The following is a 5743-nucleotide window of genomic DNA, read 5'->3' as shown; positions in this document are numbered from 1 at the left end:
GTAAGAGAAGCTCAGTAAGAGAAGCTCAGTAAGAGAAGCTCAGTAAGAGAAGCTCAGTAAGAGAAGCTCAGTAAGAGAAGCTCAGTAAGAGAAGCAAATACCCCCTAGTGGAGTAGACAGCAGGAAATAGTCAAACTCAACTAAAATCACCCAAGCAGAAACAAAGGAACTATACAAAGAATCAAGAAAACCAGGAGCTGGTTCTTTGAGAAAATCAAGAAGATAGATAAACCCTTAGCCAGACTAACCAGAGGGCACAGAGACAGTACCCAAATTAACAAAATCAGAAAAGAAAAGGGAGATAAAAACAACAGAAACCAAGGAAATTCAAAAACTCATCAGATCCTACTCCAAAAGCCTATACTCAACAAAACTAGAAAATCTGGATGAAATGGACAATTTTCTACACATAAACCAGGGATTTGTGTCTCTAGCTGTATCTGTAGCAGAGGATTGCCTTGTCGGTCATCAATGGGAGGAGAGGCCCTAGGTCCTGTGAAGGTTATATGCTCCAGTATAGGAGAATGCCAGGGCCAGGAATGGGAGTAGGTGGGTTGGGGAGCAGGTGGAGGGGGGATAGGGAAGTTTCAGAGGGAAAACTAGGAAAGGAGATAACATTTGAAATGTAAATAAAGAAAATATTTAATAAAAAAAAAGTCGTACAGCTTTTTAGAGAGAGTCATAAAGATATTTCTACAATACCTCCCATGGACCCTGAATCACCAGAAACAAACACAACAATCACTCTAGCTTTTATTAATCAGGTGCTACGTACTCTTGTTGAGTCAGTTTGACAAGCCAAGATGCTTAAAAACTGCTCATGAAGCAAAAAGAGTTTCACAGAAACTTGCTCTTGGAGTCTGGCGTTTTCTCTAAAACATACATTAATTTTTCATTCTCGAGTTAGTTTAGTGGATGGATCTACGTGTTCTCTTTATTATAAATGTCTTTTAAGATTGAATTTTGACATAGCTAAAGCCTTTTGCCAGTGTTCCAACAGTCTTAGAATGTCCTTGAGCAAGACCATGGGCTTAAAATTTAGGAAGAGTGTTGCCTATTTAGTGACATTTAAAATAGCCTCTGGTACTACACTATCACTTAGAATAAAAGCCAAGTCCCTCCCATATACAGGAATTTACAATGGTTTAGGAAGTAGATCGGGCTGTGGTTTTAGAGTATTGTATTATTTATGAGATAGTTAGCTAGAGTGGAACTCCTTAGTTAAAACCATGACTTGGGCGTAAAAGCCCTTGCTCTAAGAGAGTAAAGACCTCACACCTGGCTTCTAAGACTATAGCTGAGTTACACCCATACACACGAATTTACAATGGCCTAAGGGGAAGGTGGACTATACAATAGACTAAAATAAGAACTATGGCAAGGGCACGAAGCCCTTGACCCTGGCTTTTAAGATTAAGTGAATCTTAAATAGAGCCCTTTTTGATCCCAGTTGTTAACAATGAATTCTCTCTCAGGTGGTTCCTGTTAGACCTTCTGTGTTTCCATTCCTCTGTTCTGTGTAAGAGTCATTAAGCATCTGGTAACTCCTTTGTACCCTGTGAGTGTGTCACCCAACTTCCTTATTGTCTTTTGTATAAAAAGTCTGATGTTCGATTTGACAATACATTTAGATTCTACACGACCTCTCCTGTGTATAAAAAGTCTGATGCTCAATTTGACAATACATTCAGATTCCACACGACCTCTCCTGTGTGCGTCTGTCAATTCATCCTATGCTTTGTCCACCCGCAACTAGAGACCCGGTCCACACAGACAAAGGGGCTCAGAGGGTCTGCGGCAATCAGGCAACATCAGATATTAAGAGGAAGCACCAGAGGGTTGAGAGGGAAAAAAAAAAAAAAGAGTCTAAGGAACTTAATAATAATGGCAGAAAAATATTCAATAAAAGAGAGCCTACAGAAGAAAAACAGATGAGAGGTCAGAAGTAAAAAAAACAAAAATGGGCTGCAGAGCTAAACAGAGAATTCTCAACTGAGGAATACTGCATGGCTCAGAAGCACCTAAAGAAATGTTTAGCATCCTTAGCCATCAGGGAAATGCAAATCAAAACAACCCTGAGATTCNACCTCACACCAGTCAGAATGGCTNAGATCAAAAANTCAGGTGACAGCAGACACTGGCGAGGATGTGGAGAAAGAGGAACACTCCTCCATTGCTGGTGGGATTGCAAGCTGGTACAACCACTCTGGAAATCAGTCTGGCGGTTCCTCAGAAAATTGGACATAGTACTACNTNAGGACACAGCTATACCACTCCTGAGCATATACCCAAAAGATGCTCCAACATGTAACAAGGACACATGCTCCTCTATGTTCATAGTTGCCTAATTTATAATAGCCAGAAGCTAGAAAGACCCCAAATGTTCCCTCAACAGAAGAATGGATATAGAAAATGTGGTACATTTACACAGTGGAGTACTACTCAACTATTAAAAACAATGATTTTATGAAATTCCTAGGCAAATGGATTGAGCTAAAAAGTGTCATCCTGAGTTAGGGAACCCAATCACAAAAGCACATGGTATGCACTCACTGATAAGTGGATATTAGCCCAGAAGCTTGGAATCCCGAAGATACAATTCAAAGACCCCATGAAGCTCAAGAAGAAGGAAGATCATAGTATGGATATTTCGGTCCTTCATCAAAGGGGGAAGAGAATACCCCTGGGTAGAGTTACAGAGACAGTGTGGAGCAGAGGCTGAAGTAAAGCCATCCAGAGACTGGCCCACCTGGGGATCCATCCAACATACAGTCACCAAACCCAGACACTATTGTGGATGCCAACAAGTGCTTGCTTACAGTAGCCTGTTATAACTGCCTCCTAAGGGGCAGTGCCTGACAAATACAGAGGTGGATGCTCTCATCCAACCATTGAACTGTGTACTGGGTCCCCAGTGGTAGAGCTAGAGAAAGAAGTCAAGGAGCTCAAGGGGTTTGCAGCCCCATAGGAGGAACAACAATATAAACCAACCACTACCCACAGAGCGCCCAAGGAGTAAACCATCAACCAAAGAGTAGACATGATGGGACTCATGGCTCCAGCCTCATATATAGCAGAGGCCTTGTGGGTCATCAATGAGAAGAGATACCTCTTGGTCCTGTGAAGGCTCTATTCTATGCCTCAGTGTAGAGGAATGCCAAGGCTAGGAAGTGGGGGTGGGTGGGTTGTTGAGTGGGGAATAGGTGGTTTTCACAGGGGAAACATTTATATATATATATATATATATATATATATATATATATACACACACACACACACACACACATACATATATATATAGAAAGTGGAATGAGCCTTATACTTATTGGCGCATGGGTAGATTTCCTAAACAAAACTCCACTGGCTTGTGCTCTAAGATCAAGAATCGATAAATGGGACATCATGAAACTGGAAAGCTTCTGTAAGGCAAAGGACATTATCAATAAGACAAATTGGCAACCTACAAATTGGGAAAAAAATCATTACTAACCCCACATCTGAGAGAGGGCTAATATCCATATATATAAAGAACTCAAGAAGTTAATCACCAACATCGAAACAACTCAATCAAAAAAGGGAGTATAGAACTAAACCAAGAATTCACAACAGAAGAATCTCAGATGGCTGAGAAGCACCTAAAGAAAGTTCAAAGTCCTTAATGATCAGAGAAATACAAATCAAAAGAACTCTGAGATTCTACCCTATACCAATCAGAATGGCTAAGATCAAAACCTCAGGTGACAGCACATTGTGGAGAGGATGTGGAGAAAGAGGACCACTGCTCCATTGCTGGTGGGCTTGCAAACTGGTACTGAAAGATCCTGGCAGAATGTAAAAGGACACAGAAGCCCTGAAATTGGCAAGATAGACGTCAGTGTTAGCAGAACTAGCTTCACTGATTAAGAAAAATAGAGGTGCACAATGCTCTGGCCACTCCTTGAACCTGTGTGTCTGCCAATTTTCTGACCAGGTGTGTGCCCATTGCTGCACCTTCATTAGACCTTTTCCTTGTACCCCTCCCATACCCATTTCTTGAGAATAGTCATTGTTTAGATCTGGAAATCCCCTACTCTTCCCCCTTCTCCTTCCCACCCCTCCCCCCTGAGGGCCTATAAAAAGTGGGACCTCTTTCCCCTCGAGGTTGACTCCTCTACCCCTGCGTTGGATATGAGTTGTCCCCAGAGCTCTGGCTTTTCCCCCGAATAAAGTCTCATGTGATTTGCAACAAGCTCGACCTGTCGTGAGTTCTTGGGTGTCCACTATTGTCCTGAGGCCTGAGCGAGGGGCTCCTTTCGGAGTCTTTCAGTACAACCACTCTGGAAATCAATCTGGAAATTCCTCAGAAAATTGTTAATAGATCTTCCTGAAGACCCAGCTATACCACTCTTGGGAATATACCCAAAAGATGCCCCACCATACCACAGGGGCTTATGTTCTACTCTGTTCACAACAGCCTTATTTGTGATAGCCAGAAGCTGGAAACAACACAGATGTCCCACAACACAAGCATGGATATAGAAAATGTGGTTCACTTACAGAATGGAATACTATACAGCTATTAGGAATGAGGACATCCGAGTTTTGCAGGAAATGGATGGAACTAGAAAATATCCTCAGTGAGGTAACTCAGACCCAAAAGGATATGCACAGTATGTACTCACTAATAAGTGCATAATACCCCCACCCCCCAAAAAATTACAGAATACCCAAGATAAAGTCCACAGAGCTCAAAATGGTCAACAAGCTGAGGTGCCCAAGTGAGAATGCCTCAGTCCCACTTGGGAGATGGAAGAAAGCAATCACCAGTGAGGAGGGAAAGTGGACTAAGTTGGGGTAGGGGGAACAGAGGGGCATCTGATCTGTTACTGGGTGAGGCAAAAAACACTAAAGCCCTGAGGGCCAGCAGAGAGAATGGAACCAGGCAACCTCAGGAGATAGGAGGTTGGGGGACCCTCCAGAGTGCAGCAGAGACCTGGCAGGTTACTGAGTTTTAAATTCAGGATTTATACTTTTCCACACTTGCCCACTTTTTCTTCTTACCAAAGCTCCCATGTGCCATCAGTTGAGTCACNTCTCCTTTCTCTTCTCCTTTCCAGCAGCTGCCTTTGATCCACTGACCGCCTTGTTGGCCTTTTTTACCCTCTGCCTGACTNAGTTGCCTTTCACACTAATGATCATGCTCATCTTCTTCACAAATTAGAGCTTAAACCTTATGTGACTGATTCCAGTCGGCACTTGTAGCTGTCAGTTGCTCCTAGCTGAGGGGCCTCCATCCCTTACATTGTATGTCCACTGCTGGGGCCCCTGTGTGCTCTCAGTTGTCTATCATTACACCAGTGGGAACTGAACTCTCTTCCAACAGAATGTCTGCCTTGTTCTCTCTCACAGTGTACCGCAGTGCCTTGTAGAATGTTTTNTACAGACATTTAGTTAAGACTTGCTAACTTATGTTCTATTTAATTCCACAGTTTAAGCAGATGAAACAGACAGTGTTGTAATGTGCGGGTGAAATCCTGATACAAACAAAACTAGTGACAATGATTATCTTTAAAAGTTACTTATATAAAAGTGCATTGTTTTATTTTCAAAAACAAAAACAAAAACAAAATAAAAGAGGTGCCTGGATGTGGTGGCATACACCTGTATCATAGCACTCAGGTGGTGTTCACACAAGATTGGGCTATGTTTTTTATTAGGTATTTTTGTCATTTACATTTCCAATGCTATCCCAAAAGTCCCCCAT

At 42.3% G+C, this 5743-nt stretch overlaps 1 protein-coding gene across 3 annotated transcripts in view; it reads left to right on the top strand.

Annotated features, from left to right (window-relative positions):
- Tbc1d5 (TBC1 domain family member 5) overlaps positions 1-5743 on the top strand; it is a 463147-nt gene that overhangs the window by 245105 nt on the left and 212299 nt on the right. The window lies entirely within an intron of this gene.

The sequence above is a fragment of the Mus caroli genome, chromosome 17 (genome assembly GCF_900094665.2).
Source record: "Mus caroli chromosome 17, CAROLI_EIJ_v1.1, whole genome shotgun sequence".
Taxonomy (NCBI): Eukaryota; Metazoa; Chordata; class Mammalia; order Rodentia; family Muridae; genus Mus; species Mus caroli.
Note: the sequence above shows the minus strand (reverse complement) of the source record. Positions and strands in the feature narration are given on the sequence as shown.